General features: G+C 40.5%; 1 long non-coding RNA gene across 1 annotated transcript; it reads right to left on the reverse strand.

Moving 5' to 3' along the window:
• Positions 1-4,263: 4,263 nt before the first annotated feature.
• LOC118763283 lies at positions 4,264-20,766 on the reverse strand. Its single transcript, XR_004999034.1, has 3 exons — positions 20,216-20,766; positions 5,465-5,492; positions 4,264-4,275 (listed from the first exon to the last, which is right to left on the reverse strand). It is a non-coding gene; the product is annotated as an uncharacterized LOC118763283 (long non-coding RNA).
• Between the last annotated feature and the right edge of the window lie 549 nt (positions 20,767-21,315).

A 21,315-nucleotide genomic window follows, 5' to 3' on the forward strand; every position in this document is an offset into this window, starting at 1 on the left:
TGGTATTGTAACCGCCTTGAGATGCCACATTTTCTCAATTTCAATGAGTAGGTCTTTATATTTTCTGAGCTTGTCAAACTCTTTCGCTGAGATATTATGATCACAGGGGATGCTCATGTCGATCAATAAGCAAACTTTATTGTTTTGGTCTTTCACAACAATATCTGGTTTATTGGCCTTGATGGTTCGGTCTGTATGTACTGGAAAGTCCCACAGAATGGTTACATTTTCTCCTTCAGTTACAGCCTCAGGGTGGTGATTATACCACTTGTCGGCAGTTTTGATATTGTAATGCCGACTTATTAGCCAGTGGAGATATTGGCCAACTCTGTCATGTCTTAATTTATACTCCACTGGTGTTAAGACTTTACATCCAGAGATTAGGTGGTCCACTGTTTCAATCATGTCGTTGCAGAATCGGCATTTTTGTCTGCTCCATTTTTCATCACATTGGCCTGGTAGTTCTGGGTTAATAGGCTTTGATCTTGAGCAGCCAGGATGAAACCTTCGCTCTCTGCTTTTAGCCCTGAGCTCCGTAGCCACTGATGGGTTTGCTTCTGGTCAACATCAGCTTGTTTGCTGCGGGTCACATATTTGCCGTGCAGAGGTTTTCTCCTCCCACCTATCAGCCAATTGCTCGTGGCGCTTTTTTCATTGCCATCATTTTCACCTTCTTTGCAACAATAGTTGCCGTACTTCCCTCGGGTTGTTCAGTTTGGGTATCCTGCACGAGATCAATAGCAAATTTTTTGCTTTCCTTTATGATAGAATGAAGCTTCTTTCGTCTCTCGTGATTTTCCACGAGCTTTAGCATCCAGTCATTCGATATTTCGAGATATTTGGCCAGTCCAATTGTGGTTGTTTTGTAAGCTAGTTCAAATTGGATCAGGCCTCGACCTCCTTGGGCTCTGGGAAGGTAAAGGCGATCTACATCTGCCTTTGGGTGGTGCATCCTATTACAACTCAGCAGCTTGCGTATTTTCCTATCTTATTATTATTATTATTATTATTATTATTATTATTATCATTATCATTATCATTATTATTATTATTATTATTATTATTATAATTATCATTATTATTATTATTATTATTATTATTATTATTAAGGCCTCTCGCTCAGAGTAAAAGGCAGACAGTATGATGCATGTGTACGAACAGCCATGCTACATGGCAGTGAAACATGGGCCGTGACTGCTGAGGACATGCGTAAGCTTGCGAGGAATGAAGCCAGTATGCTCCGATGGATGTGTAATGTCAGTGTTCATACTCGACAGAGCGTTAGTACCCTGAGAGAAATGTTGGACCTAAGAAGCATCAGTTGTGGTGTGCAAGAGAGATGATTGCGCTGGTATGGTCATGTGGTGAGAATGGATGAAGATAGGTGTGTGAAAAAGTGCCAATCCCTAGCAGTTGAGGGAACCCGTTGAAGAGGTAGACCCAGGAAAACCTGGGATGAGGTGGTGAAGCACGACCTTCGAACCTTGGGTCTCACTGAGGAAATGACCAGCGACCGAGACCTTTGGAAATATGCTGTGCGTGAGAAGACCAGGCGGGACAAGTGAGTCCAGCCCACTTATGCATGCCTTTCCCCCCTTGGACACACAAAGACCTGTTGAGGCAAGCGAAGTCGATATCGACACACAAAGACCTGTTGAGGCAAGCGAAGTCGATATCGACACACAAAGACCTGTTGAGGCAAGCGAAGTCGATATCGAACCTTATCCGACGACAGGCACCTATGGCAACCCCCCTTGCTTGCGAAGACCTGTTGGGGTAAGTGAAATCGAAATCGAAATCGAAATTGAACCAATCCTATGACTAGCACCTGGCAGATTCCAGGGCCCTGGGACTGGAGGTACGTAAAAAGCACTATCTGAATTGTGGCCGATGCAAGCGCTGCCTCGACTGGCTTCCGTGTTGGTGGCATGTAAAAAGCACCATCCGAATCATAGCCGAAGCCAGTGCCGCCTCGACTGGCTTCCATAAAATGCACCATCCGAATTGTGGCCAATGTCAGCGCTGCCTCGACTGGCTTCCGTGTCTGTGGCACGTAAAAAGCACCATCCGAATCGTAGCCGAAGCCAGTGCCGCCTTGACTGGCTTCCATAAAATGCACCAATCCAACCGTGGCCGATGCCAGCCTCGCCTGGCACCAGTGCAGGTGGCATGTAAAAAGCACCCACTACACTCACGGAGTGGTTGGCGTTAGGAAGGGCATCCAGCTGTAGAAACTTTGCCAGATAAGACCGGAGCCTGGTGCAGCCTTCTGGCTTCCCAGATCCCCGGTCGAACCGTCCAACCCATGCTAGCATGGAGAACGGACATTAAACGATGATGATGATGATGATGAATTGTTAGCATGCTGGTTAAAGTGCTTAGTGGTGTTTGGTCCATCTTCACATTCTGGGTTCAAATTCCAATGAGTTTGGCTTTGTCTTTTATCCTTTCAAGGTCGATAAATTAAGTACTTAGGTTGGTGGATTGGTAGGAACAGCAGGGAATTTGAGAAAATACCTTGTGGTGTATAGTAAAAAAAGGGTAAAGACCCCTTCAGTCATGGATGACCATGGGATTGTATCGAGAAGGTTCTCCTCCAAGGCAGAGATCCAGGCAAGGTTGTTTATGGAAGATCAGCAGACACTCATGCATACCAGCCTTGTCTCTCCTTGCTACCGATGTCATCCAAGAGAAAGACAAAGCCTGATACAACTTGGCACCAGTGATGTCACAACTCATTTCTACAGCAGAGTGAACTGGAGCAACGTGAAATAAAGTGTCTTGCTCAAGAACACAACATGCAGCCCAGTCCAGGAATTGAACTCACTACCTCATGATTGTGTACCCAATGCTCTAACCATTGAGCCATGCACCTTCACTGGTGTATAGTAACATCTCTTTATGGTCTGTGTTCAAATTCCACTGAGGTCAACATTTCTTTTATCCATCCAAAGTTGATAAAAAATATCAATAAAGTAATGGGTGGAGTTTATTGTAATCAAATGCACCCTCCTTATCTGTTAAATTAAGAACTGTTGGATGAAGCAGTGAGAAAGGATCTTCAGACAGTGGGCCGCACTGAAGAGATGACAAGGGGCTGGGAGTCGTGACAATTTGCTGTCAGTGAGAAGACATACCAAGCAAGTATAATCATGGCCATTCATACATAGAGGCTCCCACTCTCTTTCCCAGATGAGGGGTCTTTGCCTTACAGGTGCTGGTGCCACATAAAATGCACTCATGTGGTGTCATGTAAAAGTGTCCATGTGGTTCCACATAAAAGCAGCCATGCAGTGCCATGGAAAAGTGCCCATGTGGCACCATATAAAGTGTCCATGTGGCGCCATGTGAAAGCACACTCTGTAAAGTGATTGGCATGTAAAAAGCACCCAGTACACTCTGTAAAGGGGTTGGCATTAGGAAGGGCACCCAGCCATAGAAACCATGCCAAAACAGACAATTGGAGCCTAGACATCTCCCTGGTTGACCAGCTCCTATCAAACCATCAAACCCATGCCAGCATGGAAAACGGACGTTAAACAATGATAATAATGATGATGATGATGATGATGATGATTATAATGATGATGATGAGTTGTCAGATGAATTTGCTTGTTTGTTTTTTTTTCACATTTATTTTAATCTTTTCTAATGCAAATTAACACAAAAAATATTTTCATCGCAGTTTTAACCCTTTAGCATTCAGGTTATTCTGTCAAATGTGATGCTTATTTATTGACATTGTTTTAGATTAGTCATGCATTATCTCATACCTGTGAGATGTAAATGATGGAATTTGTATTTCTAGAATGGCATTGTAGAGTCAGTGTGAGAGGCCAGACCCGGCCTGTTTGAAAATAAAACAAGTAGAGTATTTTGGCTGGATATGGTCAGTTTAAAGGCTAAGGGTTAATGGTCTTGTGTAGCTCTATTCTTCCGCTATTATCTCATATTGGTCTTGTCTATTCTTCGTCTACTTATCTCTTATCAGTCTCGTCAGCCACCATCAGAAACAATGTACTTGAGACAGAAGAGGATAAATGTGTTGAACTGATGTTGTCATCATCTTTGATAAACTGTCATAAGCTATATAAGCTTCCTCTACAATTAATGCTTATCGTTTTTGAAATTTGAATAAATTTTATCCTTTTTCAGACTTATGATGATGGAATGGCAAATAGAAGACAGAAAAAAAAACACCCCTTCACTGCAACAAAAAAAAAAAAACAGTTTAATCTGAAACCACATTAACAGAATTGTTGGTGTTGTTTGTTCCTTCTCGAGCCATGCCTGGCTCACAAGGGCCGGTTTCCCGGTTTCCTTGGCGTATAGGTTCCCCACCTAGACAGGACACCGGTCCGTCGCAGGTGAGCTGCAAGATGCAGGAGGAAAGAGCGAGAGAAAGTTGTGGTGAAAGAATCAGCAGAAATTCGCCATTACCTTCTACTGGAGCCACGTGGAGCTTAGGTGTTTCGCTCATAAACACACACATTACCCAGTCTGAGATTCGAACCCGCGATCCCTCGACCGCGAGTCCACTGCTCTAACCACTAGGCCATGTGCCTCCACAAACAAAATTGTTAGTGCTGCACAAAATATTTCATGTTATTCCATTACAACTCTTTAAGTTCTGAGTTCAAACTTGGAGGAGGTCAACCTTACCTTTTATCTTGCCGCAGTCAATAAAACAAGTACCAGACACGTACTGGAATCAATCATTATAAATCGATTCTTCAGTGCTAAAAAAAGATTTCTATCCTTGTGCTTATGTTAGAAAACTTTATTACTACAACAATGATGAACCACATATTTCTTGAAGCTATTATTCTGAAAAAGTCTGCAGAACATTATATGTCTACTCATTGTTGCCATGTATTATTTAACCAGTAAATATTAATTCTTTTGATCAAAGTATTTTACGTCCATAAATTCCTCTATTATCATTGCCATCTATTACCAGCACCTTTTCATCCCAGACATTCTCCACACACATACATATATACATGAATACATGAATACACACATACGTATTTACATACATACATAGCTACATACATACATACATACATACATACATACATACATACATACATACATACATGCATGCATACATATTCATGCGTACATACACACACACATACATGCATGCATACATACATACATACATACATACATACATACATACATATATACAAACACACACACACACAAACATACATAAATTCAAACATACATACTGACACACACACACAAATATACATACATGCAATACTTACACACAAACACACAAACATACATACATACATACATACATACACACATGCACACACACATACATATATATAGGCACACACACAAACATACATACAAACATACATACATATATACATACACATACATACACACATACGGACACATGCATACATGCACACACACACATATAACCACACACATACATAAACACATACATACATACATATACACACACATACCTGCATACATATATATAAATACTTATACACATACACACGCACACACGTACACACACTCACTCTCTCTCACTCTCACACACGCACACATACACACATACAGTTTTGATTATCATGCCTCATATACTTAATTACTTGATAAACATTTCTCTTTGTTTTTCAAATTCACCTCATTAAATGCTGCATATTATAAAGATTACTATCTTTTTCACTAGCCATCATCATTGTTGTTATCAGCACCACCGACACCACCCCATCTGCCACCATCACCATCATCACTACTACCACTACCACCACTACCAAAATCACACCCACCACCACCACCACCACCACCACCACCACCACCACCACTACTACTGCCACCACCATCATTACTACCACTACTGCCACCATCACCATCATCACTACTACAGCTACCACCACCAACATCACCACCAACATCACCACCACCACCATCATCACTACGACTACTGCACCACCACCATCACCATCATCACTACTACTGCTACAACCACTACCAAAATCATACCCACCACCACCACTACCATTACTGCCATCATCACCATCATCACTACTACCGCTACCACCACTACCAAAATCATACCCACCACCACCACCACCACTAATACCACCACCATCATCACTACTATCACCACCTTGCTCAAGGACACAACACGCAGCCCAGTCCGGGATTCGAAATCACAACCTCGCAATCGTGAGCTCAATGCTCTGACCACTGAGCCATGCACCTTCACTCACGTTTCTGTCAGCTCACTGCCTTCCATTTGGATCCCATTGCTACATATTTACCTAAAAGTTATCTTTAATACACATCATACATCCATACACTGAAAGCACGTGGCCTTAGTGGTTAAGATGTGGCACATAATTGCAAACTCAAGGTTTCAATTCCTGGACCAGGTGATGCATTGTGTTCTTCAGCAAAACTCTTCATATCACATTGCTCCATTTCACTCAGCTGTAAATGTGTAACCCTATGATGGACTCCAGTCCTGTCTGGAAGGAATGTTGTGATCCCACTCTCTTAACCCTTTCATTACTATATTTATTTTGAGATGCTCTGTGTTTCTTTCAATTAAATTTTAAATATAACATAGGCGCAGGAGTGGCTGTGTGGTAAGTAGCTTGTTTACCAACCACATTGTTCTGGGTTCAATCCCACAGCATAGCACCTTGGGCAAGTGTCTTCTGCTATAGCCTCTGGCTGACCAAAGCCTTGTGAGTGGATTTTGTAGACGGAAACTGAAAGAAGCCCATCATATATATATATATATATACTCTTTACTCTCTTTTACTTGTTTCAGTCACTTGACTGCAGCCTTGCTGGAGCACCACCTTTAGTCAAGCAAATCGACCCCAGGACTTATTCTTTGTAAGCCTAGTACTTATTCTTTCAGTCTCTTTTGCTGAACCACTAAGTTACAGGGATGTAAACACACCAGCATCGGTTGTCAAGCAATGTTGGGGGGACAAACACAGACACACAAACATATACACACACATACATATATATTATATATATATATATACGACAGGCTTCTTTCAGTTTCCATCTACCAAATCCACTCACAAGGCTTTGGTCAGCCCGAGGCTATAGTAGAAGACACTTGCCCAAGGTGTCATGCAGTGGGGCTGAACCCGGGGCCATGTGGTTGGTAAGCCAGCTACTTACCACACAGACACTTCTACATGAGTACCAAATACAGTAATGATAAGTTGTAAGGATCAACAACTTTCATACTCCAACCAAATCCACCTTGTCTATCTTTGTTGTATCCACCTCAGGAGCCTAGTGTTATAGAGGAACAAATATAGCTGAGAAGAAGGGCAACATGAGCAGATTACCACATTGTACTCTGTATAATAAACGACTGGCTGCTAGTGTAGACATTATGTTTTGCCATTCAGGCAGTTGCCAAATATCTCTGGAATAATGGGAATGTGGATTACCTTTAATTGGTTGCTTGACACCTGTGGTTTTTCAATGTTGTAGCCCAAAGTCCTGTTTTACTGAATGATATTTTACAGACATACGGTTGCAAAGTGAGTTTCTTCTTAACTACGTAGCCATGCCTCGATCAAGATTTCTTCACATGTTTTGCAGCAAAGAACCCTACCAAAACCCCACCAATATCTCAGTTTTTTATTCTTTTTTACTTGTTACGCTGGAGCACTGCCTTTAGTCGTGCACATTCCCCCCCCCCGGACTTATTCTTTGTAAGCCTAGTACTTAGTCTATTGGTCTTTTTTGCCAAACCGCTAAGTTATGGGTACGTGTACACAACAGCACATGAATATCCAAAAATAGCTTCATGCTATATAAGATAGAAAAAGAAAATATGAAGAATAAACAACATAGGTACAGGGGTGGCTGTGTGGTAAGTTGCTTGCTTACCAGCCACATGGTTCTGGGTTCAGGCCCACTGCATAACACTTTGGGCAAGTGTCTTCTACTATAGCCTCAGGCCGACCTAAGCCTTGTGAGTAGATTTGGTAGATGGAAGCTGAAAGAAAACCATTATATATGTGTATGTGTGTGTGTGTGTCTGTGTCCCCCCAGCATCACTTGACAACTGATGCTGGTGTGTTTACATCCCTTAACTTAGCGGTTTGGCAAAAGAGACCGATAGAATAAATACTAGGCTTACAAAGAATAAGTCCTGGGGTCGATTTACTCGACTAAAGGCGGTGCTCCAGCATGGCTGCAGTCAAATGACTGAAACAAGTAAAAGTGTAAAAGAGTAATAGAGAGTATCTGTCACAAAAATAGCTGGAGTCAATGTATTTGACTATAGTCTAGGAGGCAGTGCTCCAGCATGACAACACCTCAGTTGAAACCAGATGCCTCTACTTGTCCATGCAAATGGCTAGAAACAAAAGCTACATCTTCCTTAAATCTTACCCTGCTTTCTTAAAAAATAGAAGGACATGCTGGATAATGTAGTCCAAGATATACTTAAACAATACAAGATGGCCATGGCTGAAATTTTTTTGGTCATAAATCTGCTTATCAGAACTAAGATAAAACCAAACAGCAACAATAACAACAATTAATATTATATAGCTTTTATATATTACATAACCTTTTATATGTAACTTAGCTTTTATCTTTTACTTGCTTCAGTAATTAGTGAGAACTCAGATAATGAAATTACAATGGACATTGGTGCATCTTTAGTTAATGTTTTCTGTTCTCTGATAATGCAATATCTGATTCATATCCTAATCTTGACAAAAATGTTTTGGAAAAGTGTGTTAAAAATATAAGTATTATACTTGGTTAAAATATTAGATTTCTATGAAAAATCATGACTACCACTCCTCTAAAATACCCAGTACCAATTCCTTTGGCTCAAGAGCCTTCTTGATATTTGTGAATCCCTTGTGAGCTGGCAATGGCCTGAAGAAAGTTCACTATTTGGGTTAAGAACCACTGATATAAACCTTGCCTCGTAAGTTTGCTTTATCAGGGTTGAGATGGGACTGATTTGAACTCAGGTACCTGGGTACATGGTCAGACATCACAAGCAAACCACCATAGTTTCACAAAACAATAGTGTGGACAGGTTTTCTTGAACATTCTAGAATTTGACTTGCGGTCTCCTATAAAAACTACTTGGCATGAGCCAAGAAGGTGGCTACAACAGATGGGCACAGATAGATGACAGGAACCTTCATCCTCATCCTCATCATCATCATCACTGTCATCATTTAACGTCCATTTTCAATGCTGGCATGGGTTGGACGGTTTGACTGAAAACTAGTAAGCTGGGAAACTGCACCAGATTCCACTCTGATTTGGCATGGTTTCTATTGCTGGATGCCCTTCCTAATGCCACAGGCACAGATGCTAGTTACATAATGCTGGAATTGATAATGATTCTGATCTCACTTGGCTTGACCACGAATATAGCACAACCATTTTCAGTTATGTTGAGTAAGCTACATATTGCCATATCAACAGCTTAGCCTAAACTCCAAGCAGTATCTCTCCCAGTATGTAATTATTGCTGTTGTTATTTGTAAAAGGCCAACGCAGTTTATCTTTATGTGTGATAACTCTCTTTTACTCTTTTATTTGTTTCAGTCATTTGACTGTGGCCATGCTGGAGCACTGCCTTTAGTTGAGCAAATCGACCCCAGGACTTATTCTTTGTAAGCCTAGTACTTATTCTATCGGTCTCTTTTGCCGAACCGCTAAGTTTCGAGGATATAAACACACCAGCATCGGTTGTCAAGCGATGTTGGGGGGACAAACACAGGCACACAAACACACACACACACACACACACACATATATATATATACATATATATGACAGGCTTCTTTCAGTTTCTGTCTACCAAATCCACTCACAAGGTTTTGGTCAGCCCGAGGCTATAGCAGAAGACACTTGCCCAAGGTTCCACACAGTGGGACTGAACCCACTGCAAGCTTCTTACCACACAGTCTCTCCTGCACCTAAAGATAATAAAATCTTCTGTAAAATGTTCACAGATGTTGCTCAGTTACTTCTACATGCAGCCCAAGAAGCATATTTTCATTCATCACTCCAACCGGCCATCACCAAAGACCAGACCAACAACCTCTCAAGCCACAACAGGGCAAAACAACGAAACAATGACAACAAAACAACAACAACTGCAATGACAACAAGAGAGTGGAGGCGCAATGGCCCAGTGGGTAGGGCAGTGGACTCACGGTTGTAAGAACATGGTTTCGATTCCCAGACCGGGCATCGTGAGTGTTTATTGAGCAAAAACACCTGAGCCCAACGAGGCTCCGGTGGGGTGGGTGGGCGTGTGAATCCCGCTGCACTCTTTCATCACAACTTTCTCTCACTCTTTCTGCCTACTTCTTCCACGAAGCAGAGGAACCATGGTGTAACCCACTATGGTATAGTAAACTTTCAGACCCTAGTCTAGATTGCGAATCCTCTGTACCCCAGGATGGTTCAGCTCTCCATCTGTTAAAAAGCCAACGTTTACAGAATAAGGATAACAACGTAGCTTTTGCACCAGTGCAACCACCAGTCTATCGCGTGTGGTGGTTGGATCTTCAAGTTGCCACACGCATTCTTAGTAGCTTAGAGTAGGCTTGAATTAGAGATAATTCTTTGTGGCTAATGGCGTGTGTCCTGATTGGAAGAAGAAGAAGAAAAAGAAGAAGAAGAAGAAGAAGAAGAAGAAGAAGAAGAAGAAGAGAAGAAGAAGAAGAAGGAGGAGAAGAAGAAGAAGAAGAAGAAGAAGAAGGAGAAGAAGAAGAAGAAGAAGAAGAAGAAGAAGAAGAAGAAGAAGAAGAACAACAACAACAACAACAACAACAACAACAGAAACAACAACAGCAAACACAATAACAGCAGCAACAAGAACAATGAGAAAAGCAATGACATCAGGAACAACAACAAGAACAACAACAGCAGCAGCAGCAGCAGCAGGCTTTTCCTTTAGAGAAACTTCATTGTTTGGTTCCTAATTCTGCCAGATTTTGTTTTTCAGGAATTAATCGTTGGTTATGACAAACAAGTTAATTACTTGGCTTAAAATAAATATTTTACAGTGTTTTAAAAATTAAAATGTGATCATTGCTAAAGTTGGGTAAATTACTTTAGGAGAGCAAAAGGGAGAGAAGGAGAGAGAGAGAGTGAGAGAGACAGAAAGTGAGAGAGAGAGAAAATGAGAGAGAGAGCAAGTGAGAGAGAGAAAGAGAGGTAGATTGAGAGAGAAGAGAATGAAAGTGCCAGAGCAAGAGAGAGGTAAGGAGAGACATAGAGAGTGAGAGAAAGAGAGAGTGACAGAAAGAGAGTAAGAGAGAGAGAAAGTGAAAGAGAGGAGAGTAAGAGAGGGAGTGAGAGATAGGCAGAGAGAGAGAAAGAGAGGGAATGTTGTAGCATATGTAATCATTGTTTACATGAGAATGTGTGTGTATGTGTGTGTGTGTGTATGTATGTATGTATGTATGTATGTATGTGTGTGTATGTGTGTGTATGTGTGTGTGTGTGTGAGAGAGCGAGAGAGGGGGCAGAGAGCAAGATGTTGGAGGATATGTAAACAGTTGTGTGTATAAGAGAAGAAAAGAAAGAATGAGGGAGTATATAAAAAAGGCAAAAAGTGAAAATAAAGCGCAGGGTTAGAGACAAGCTGATAGAAAGGTGATAAAGTGATAAAGATAAGTCTGTTGCCAAAAGAGAAGAGCATTAAAGATATTTTCAAATGATAATCTTTATTGTTTTACATAGAATTGTAAAATGTGATGAAGCATCCAGTATAGATTCTTGCCGAAAGAAAATGTCAGATTTGCTTCTCTGGTTATAAAACCATATTGTAATGCTTGTATGGGAATGATAGGTTTGTAAATTTAGGCATTAGTCTATCCTTTTCATAAAAGGTGGAAAGGTAGTAGAATCATGGAGGAGGAATTTCAACCATGTTTCGTGGTCTGCTACCTTCCTCAACAGCTCCTTTATAGGATTCAGTTAGCTCAAGACATCATCAGGAAAAACCACGTCCAGTTTCGGCCCCTACTCCTCTACTGTATTGATGTGGCGGGGTGCCCCGCTTTTGGAGGTGTCTTCAGCTCTGGTGTTGAGTGCATGTCTTCTTTCTCTTTCTTTCTTCTGTTCCCTGGCCTCTTTGATGTAACATCAACGAGTGTCTTGTCAAATTCTTTCCTTAAATACCTGCTGCTAGGCTCCAGCAGACAGCCCCAGCAAGTTGTCACGTGACACTGTCTCAACTTTAACTGACCAACGAAGGCACGTAGTCTCAGCCCATGCATTCTCTAAATGAGAGCGTCACCTGTCAATCAGCGAAGCTAATTCAGTGTCAGCTTGTCTCACCTAGTGATGTTATTTTCTGCCATTATTGGTCTTCCCACTTCAGCCATGTTGAAAAAACTCCTTAGCATTATTTCTTCCAGCCCTTATCCTATGAAGACATATCCTATTTACTACAACCTGGGTCATCATTTCTTTATTAGATAGTTTGTCTGTCCATACTATTCTCAATATTCTTCCCAAGAATAAGGTGGCGAACCAGCAGAAACATTAGCATGCTGGACGATATGCTTAGTGGTATTTCATCTGTCTTTATGCTCTGAGTTTAAATTCTGCTGTGGTCGATTTTGCTTTTCATCCTTTTGGGGGTTGATGAATTAAATACCAGTTGCATACTAGGGTTGATCTAATCAACTGGCTCCCTCCCCAAAAGTTTTGGGCCTTGTGCCTAGAATAGAAAAAAAAAGAATATTTTCCCTAAGAATCACATTTCACAGCACCTTCTGATTTTTGGTGTCATAGACCATGCTTCACCTCTGTATATTAACACAGGGTAGACACAGCAGTTCAATATACAGATCTTGGTCTTGATGCCCAGAGTATGGTTTCTCAAGATGTTTTACAATTTTGAGAATGCAGATTTTGCCAGCACTATTTGTCTTGGGAAAGAATACTGCATTTAATTTGCCTTTTCACAATGCATCTGCATTAATTATGATAATCATGCAGCTACTTTAATTTAATACTGCTTCCGTTGCACATAACAGATCTTTATTCAGTCCGGTGGCAAATTGCAGCATCAGTGAATTATTTCAATTACTGTTTCCCTATATCAATGTTGACAGATTTTGTCTTAGCATGTGGCTGCCAATAAATACATACTTCTATGCTTCTGACAAATCCCAATGAGGCAGAAATGCACATCTAACATTCTCACTGCTACAGCTGGATAATAATCATCTGCTACTAATACATTTCTGCTTATAAATACAATCAGTCCATAAGATATATTATCTCCAGATGAACACTTCTGCTAATTTGCTTTTATACAATGTATTGGGTTGTCCGGAAAGTTTGTGCCGGTTTATAGTAGCTTACCTTCTGACTTATTTTAGAACATGGTTGAGTCCATAAAATAGGATTTGACTACACCTCCATTTGGAGCACATTTTAAGCTATCTTTTCAGGGAAGAAAGTTTATGTTCCTATAACCTGTGTTAATTCTGTAACCCTTTAAAATGGAAGATAAGAAAGTTCATTTTTGGCACTTGATGCTTTGGGAACCAGACAAAAATTGCTTCAGCTCGGCTGGGATGTATTACCCCACAATCCATATTCATCAGATATTGCTCCTTCAGATTTCCACTTATTCAGGTCTCTGCAGAATAGTCTTAATGATAAAAATTTCAATTCCTTGGATGATGTAAAGAGATACCTTGATGAATTCTTTGCCATGAAACCACCTCAATTCTGGGAAGAGGGTATTTTCATGTTAAAGGAAAGATGGAGACGCATTGTGCAACAAAATGGTTCATATTTGGTTGATTAAAAATGTAATGGCAAGTATTTATTGACCTTTTTCTTTCCTTTAAAAATCAGCATGAACTTTCCAGACAACTCAATATTTACATCAAATATTATGCTCAAAATTTACACAAAAGTGTGTAATACATTAAAAGTGTATAACACATCAAGTGTTATACACAAAAAATATTTTCCAAGCACTCACTTAGGTTATTCTTCTCTATGGGTGCAAATCCTAACCAGTGAGGGTCAAAGATCTCCAAGAACTTGAAATCTTTGACCACTACTGCTTATGTCAAATTCTGCATGTTCATCTATTGGACTTCATTTTGAACCCCGAAATTTGATAATCCTGTTGCATAAACTCCCTGAAACAAGCTCTACTCACAAGACTTCTAAGATGGTTTGGCCATACTCTCTGTCAGCCTCCAAGGGAATTCATTCACATGGCAGTCAACCTGGCTCCTCTCCTTGGTTGGCACAAACAAACTGGAAGACAACTGAAGATTTGACTGACAATGATAAAGGTAGACATAGAAGCACAGGTGAGCCCCTGCATCTATGGTCTTCAGCAGTGGAACTGAGAGTGGGTATTCCCTAAAGCCTCAATTGTGGCTGACTGCTGGATGTTGCCAGCATTTGTGAGGGACATGGTGAACTCGTTGGTGAGAACTGTCTCAGCCCATCTCAGATAAATGCCATCACAAGTACAAATAAGAAATTATATCAGTAGTGACAGATCTTAACATTCATTTAGCAGTGGGTACATGCTCCTATGCTACTGACAAAGCTCAACAAGGCAGAAACATGCATCTGGCATTCTCACAGCCACTGCTAGATAATTTTCATCAATCACTATACATTTGTGTTTTTAAACACAGTACATCCATAGGAGATGTCATTTCTGGAAAAATACTGCAGTCAATTTGCTTTTCACGTTGTATTTGCATTATGTATGATACACAGATGGCTTTTATATTATTTATTCTTTTTTTCCTATTGGCTTTTATGTTGAGGAAGGTGCTGTACCCGTGGCATTTACAGACCTGTCGAGTCTAGTATGACTGAAGTTATTTAGTGTTGTGCTTAATGATCTATTAATGTTCCATGGTTAGTAAGTTAGTAGCAGCAGGAAAGATTTCCAGAAGACTGACATACTGGGAACAAATGACTGAGTGTAGGAGAGGCGTGGGGTAGTGTGAGGCTGGAAACCATGTAAGGGCAAGAAATGAAGAAATGCCTGTGTTGACAGTGCTGGAAGGAGAGACGGCACATGATTAGCAGAGACAAAAAGGCCATTGTAGCAGTGGTAGAAAAGACAGAGAAAGTGGGGAGAGAGGAGAGAGGGAGAGAGAGAAAGTGAGAGGGAGAGAGAGAGAGGGAGAGAAAGAGAAGACAGCTTATTACTGGGTAAGAGATTAAAGTGTATTTGTCAGTGACTTCTTTTCAATTGGTTGAAATATCTTCAGCTGTGTCTCTATGTGTGTAACAGCACCACCATCCCACTGAGGAAGATCTGAAGATTTGAACTCATAACCTTATAGTTCATAGTCCACTGATTTCTGATTATTTATCTAACCAAGATGACTTAATGTAAAAGCATTATGACCTTTCTTTTTTAATCTAGACAGATGTGATGTGAGAGTTTTGGCTGCTATTTCTAGCACGTCATGCAACCCTACAGAGGAATCCTTGCTGGATCAAGTAGTAGTGGTGGTGATGAAAGCCGTGATGACAATGATGATGATGGTAGCAAAGATGATGACAACAACATCGACGATGACAACGACAATGACGATAATGATGACAGCAATGATGATGATACTGACAAAGATGATAATGGTGGTGGTGATGATGACGATGATGATGGTGGAGGTGGTGATGATGATGATAGGGGTGATGATGATGATGATGATAGCCACAGTAATGATGATGATGATGATGGTGGTGGTGGTGTTCACAACAATAGTTGTGGTTATGATGATGATGATGATGATGATGAGGAAGATGATGATGATGATGATGATGATAGCTGCAGCAGGATGATTGCTATTTCTGGTCTAGGGCATTATGGTACACTTCATAGATGAAGGCTGTAATAAAAACGAACACCTTCCCACTTAACACTTTGAATGCTTTTACCAAATAAAATACGATTCTAGGCAACTGTCTCTCATTACTGAAATTTATTTAGTTACAATTTAGAAACAATTACCTCCATAAGTTTGACAAGAAAGTGCCCCGGGTCATGTCTTGAAGTAGTGAAATGCAACAACAACAACAACAACAATGGAAGAATCTCTTTGGCCACATCATTCTGACAGCACTTCATTAGCTGCAAGCATAGACACCAACGAAAACTATGTTCTTAAAATTTTCTTACTGAGTTCCCAGACCTACAGAATGAAAATGATTCACTCAACTTTACTAACTTCATCTCACCATCAATCTTTAGCCATATTGTAAATTATGTTGACTACAATTCTGTAATAGTTACCCTTCATGGTGTCAGGAAGGGTCATCCAGTTGTAGAAACCATGCCACAACAGACGACTGGAGTCTGGCCAGCTCCTGTCAAACCGTCTAACCCATGCCACATGGAAAACATACGTTAAAGGATGATGATGATGATGATGATGATGGTAGTAGTGGTGGTGGTGGGGGTGATGATGATGATGGTAGTAGTGATGATGATGATGGCAATGATGACGACGATGACGATGATGATGATTATCTTCTCAGCACATCCTCATTAAGCAGCAGGATTCAGTATTTTGTAGATTCCTACTGCAGTCTTGAAACAACTACAGAGTGGACACATTGAATCTTATGTCACAATTCTAAGTAGCCTCACAAAAACTTTGTGAATCTCACACTGTATCTACTGATGTATATTATTAATGCCCCTCAATTTCACCTGTTTTGCCTGAAGTTCCACTCTCTGCTGAAACTGGTGTCTCCAGGACTTTGATCCCAGGTCTCCTTTCTCAGTGTAATAAACCCATTTCTTTACTACCCACAAGGGGCTAAACACAGAGAGGACAAACAAGTTCAGACAAACGGATTAAGTTGATTACATAGACCCCAGTGTGTAATTGGTACTTATTTAATTGACCCCAAAAGGATGAAAGGCAAAGTCGACCTCGGCGGAATTTGAACTCAGAACCTAGCGGCAGACGAAATATTGCTAAGCATTTCGTCCAGCGTGCTAACGTTTCTGTCAGCTTGCCATGTGTAATAAACCTGTCATTTACATGATGTAACAAACCTGTTGCTTTCTTCTCCAGCCCCACAAGGTCCTGTCCTTGTTGTGACAAGGTGGCTTGTGTGCCTCAGTGACAAGGTGGCTTGTGTGTCTCCTAAGAGAGCTGAATAGGTCATGCTGGAAAGAGGCCAAACTAATATGAATCACATCTTCCCAGATATGAAAATGATTTTGTGTAGAGCCAGTTTCTCCACCTTGAAAAAAGAAAAGTTAGCTTCGATGGCAATTCAAAACAAATACAACCTGAGAGAACAGAGCCTCCTCCAAGAAGCAGCGATCCAACTGGAGAGAAGCAGAAACATCAACATGAAATGGGAATGAAAGTTCAGGTAGAAGCAGTTGTTGGCCTTTGCTCCATAAGGTGTAAAAGTGCCAATGTGAAGAAGTCTCTTTTCTAAGAAATTTTCTCACCATAAAACAAATCTAAGATCAATTGAAAGGAAGACTATGATTCTCATAGAAAACATTGAGAGTTTTAAAATATCAATACCGGTCAAAATCTATCCAAATTTGATAATTATCGTATTTGATGGCACATAGATGCATTAAAAAAACAGAAAGTCTCATAAAAGTCACCCGGGTCCATAAATGCGAAGTTGGATCTACACTGGTTTCAAATTTTGGCACAAGGACTGTTGTTGTTGTTAAGCAACAAGACATGTAAGGGTGATAGGTGATGGTCTAGGGTTTAGGAGCGGGAGACCCCAGACCTTGAAAAGAAAAACTTCGGTCGTCTTGTTGTAGTTTAGGGCTCTTCAATGACAACCGACACCACTGGGAGGTGGACCTCGAAGTCGCTGGAAATGGAGATCTCCAGTTCCAAATTCTTGAACGGCTAGAAAGTGTTAGGAAGTGGTGAGGCTTTTTTTAACATTTCTACTTCAAATATATTTTGCATTGTGAGCTTATCTCATTCATATTTTAGTCAGAAAAAGTAATGCAAAAAATGAAGAATGATAAGATTATTCATTGGTATAAGGAATTATCACTCAACAGTTTTGACATCTGACACACATCCAGTAAAGATAACACAGCTATTGATGTTCTGCTCTTACTAGATACTTCTCAATATATCACCACCTGAAATCATCGATTATGTAAACTTTTATATCATTCTAGAATGACTTGATTATGACACTATGTCAAATCTAAGAACTTGCTTTTTTTCTATGGGAGATATTTAAAAAAAAAACTTGTGATGAATGCATCTCATAATTCTACCATTCTCTTAATGTCAAACTCATGTCACTCAACGTTTTGAGCATTTCAGTGTCAATTTCAAGTGACCCCTATCATTCTATAACTCTATAACTCTTATAGCTACTTTTTTATGGTTATGGGTGAATAAACAAGGTTTTCCTTTGCATGTTCAGATATGACAGCACTTAAGCTAATTCACTGCTTTCAAAATATATTCTCTATGTTTGTTGCTCTGACTTTGATCCACCCCAAGTAAGCATCCCAATTTATGTCTCAAGTTGCTTGTAACCTTTTGAGGAACAATAAGAAGCTCAGTCATGGCTGTGTGGTTCAGAAGTTCACTTTTCAACAATGTGATTTCAAGTTCACTCCCACTGCATGGTACCTTTGGCAAGTGTCCCAGATTAAGCAATTTTCCATGCCATCCTATTGAAAACAGTCAAGCCAAATGTCTAAATGTTACAACAGAGGCCCTTTCTTCAAGAAAGCTGCCAGAAAAAGAAAAGTCACTACAGGGTGACATCTTAGAAGAATTGTGATGAATCTGACTCATCAAGAAACACTGTTTCGCTTTCAGTATCACTCATCAATGAAACAGTCTTTACTTAGATGAGCATGATTGTTGCTAGAATGGCTATCTGGCCTCTGTGCCAGTGGCACGTAAAAGACACTATCCGAGCGTGACCGTTACCAGCATCGCCTTACTGGCACCTGTGCCGGTGGCATGTGTAAAAGATTCGAGCGAGGTCGTTGCCAGTACTGCCTAGCTGGCCCCGTGCCAGTGACATGTAAAAGCACCCACTACACTCTCGGAGTGGTTGGCGTTAGGAAGGGCATCCAGTTGTAGAAACTCTGCCAGATCAAGATTGAAGCCTGGTGCAGCCATCTGGTTTGCCAGCCCTCAGTCAAATCGTCCAACCCATGCTAGCATGGAAAGCAGACGTTAAATGACAACGATGATGATTATGATGATGATGGATGGATAGATGGATGGATGGATGGATGAATTTCTGAACTTGGCTCAGCCACAAGTTGAACCAAGCTCAACAATATAAGCCACAAGTTAAGGATGTTGAAACAAATTGATGTTATTTATCTCTGTCTTCATATGCAATATACCAATGATCAAACTGACACAATCACAACAAAAAATATGGCCCAATCTGGAGCTCCATAGGGAACCAATCAAACTCTGGTTCCATTGATGGTTGCTATGATGACCACTTGTAGAGGAATCCAGCCCATGTTGCAAGCTCTGCATCTGTTGATGGTTGATCTATTGATGGTTGCTGCTTTGACATGCAAAGTAGTTTGACTCAGTAAGCATGTGAGCAGGAACAGTTCAGTATTGATCCAATTATTGAAGAGGAAATCATGGCTCCAACCATACAAATTTCCTCACTGCTCAACAAGAATCTGGAGACCACTGGATGGATTTAAATATTTAAAAGTACTGGTGAATGCTATGAAATCGTTATTACTACTTCCGGACGTAAAGTATTGCTATACTTTTGTTGGAGACTGGCAGCCAGCCATATGCAATAAAAACGAACATGTTTACACTTGTACTTCAAATACTGAAGTTGAATGTTTAAGCCAAATAAAACGATTTGGTTCTGGCAATTGTTTCTCATCACAACAGCAATGAAACTGGTGTGACGATGATGATAACTGTAGTGATGATGAAAGAAGCAGTGGAAATGAAAGCAGTGGAGATGAGATCTGTAGCAATGACATCACTGGTCATAAAAATTAGGTGCAGATGTGGCTGTGTGGGAAGAAGCTTGCATCCCAATCACATGGTTCTGGGTTCAGTCCCACTGTGTAGCACCTTGGGCAAGTGTTTTCTATTATAGCCTCAGGATGATCAAAGCCTTGTGAGTGGAATTGGTTGAATGATACTGAAAGAAACCCCACACACACAAACACACACACACACACACATACACATTGGGTCATCCCATAAATAATGTGGTTTTTTCAACTGCATGAAATAAAAGTCTGAGAGGGACAGGATAAACTACCTAAATCAACTTGCTATAAAGCCAGATAGTAATTTTAGCTTGTCCTTATTCTTAGTGCAAGTTTTGAAGAGTGCAGTTCGATTTTAACAGCTATTTTTTCAAAGCTATAATGGAAGTGACAAAGGAGCATATTCAGTATATTTTGCTTTATGAGTTCAATAAAAGCAACAATGCAGTGGAAAGTGCAAGGAATATCAATGCAGTGTATGGGGATCAGACAGTAAGTGTAAGCCAGTATCAACAATAGTTCCAGAACATCTGAGCTGGAAACTACAGCCTAGAAGATGAGCCTTGCCCTAGAAGATCTGAAGAGCTTGACAAGGACCTCCTGCAAACCTTGGTGGAGCAAAATCCCATCGTAACTGTTGAGGAACTAGCAAAGAAGCTTGGATTTGGTCACGCAATCATTCATCAACACCTGCATGCCATTGGAAAAGTCAGCAAATTGGGTTAATGGGTTCATCACAAACTTTCCAAGTCTAATTGTGCTCAGAGAGTGAATGTGTGCTCTTCTTTGCTGTCACATCGCACCAATGAACGTTTTTTGGACTGAATAGTGACTAGTGATGAGAAATGGGTTCTCTATAAAACTGTCAAGCACCAAAGACAGTGGGTAAGCTAAAGAGGGGCTTCACCCATGTAAGGGGTTGTTATCTGTTTGGTAGTATATGAAAGGTTTAGTCCACTTTGAAATTTTAAACCCAAACCAAATGATAATAAAGGAGATCTACTGTGAGCAGCTTGAACGGCTTAAGTCAGCATTAGAAGAAAAATGACCATTTTTGGTTTCAAGATGAAATGTGTTCTTCCATCAGGATAATACTCGGCCACATACAGCAAGGATGACATTCCAAAGGCTGGACAGTTTGAGTGGAAAACGATGTCCCACCCACCGCATTCGCCGGACATTGCACCAACTGATTATCATTTGTTCTGCAGTCTTCAAAATCATTTGGATGGAAAAAATATGAATTCTGTAGATGAGGTCAGAACAGTACTGGAGGAATTATTTTTCAT

This window comes from Octopus sinensis, linkage group LG4 (genome assembly GCF_006345805.1).
Source record: "Octopus sinensis linkage group LG4, ASM634580v1, whole genome shotgun sequence".
NCBI lineage: Eukaryota > Metazoa > Mollusca > Cephalopoda > Octopoda > Octopodidae > Octopus > Octopus sinensis.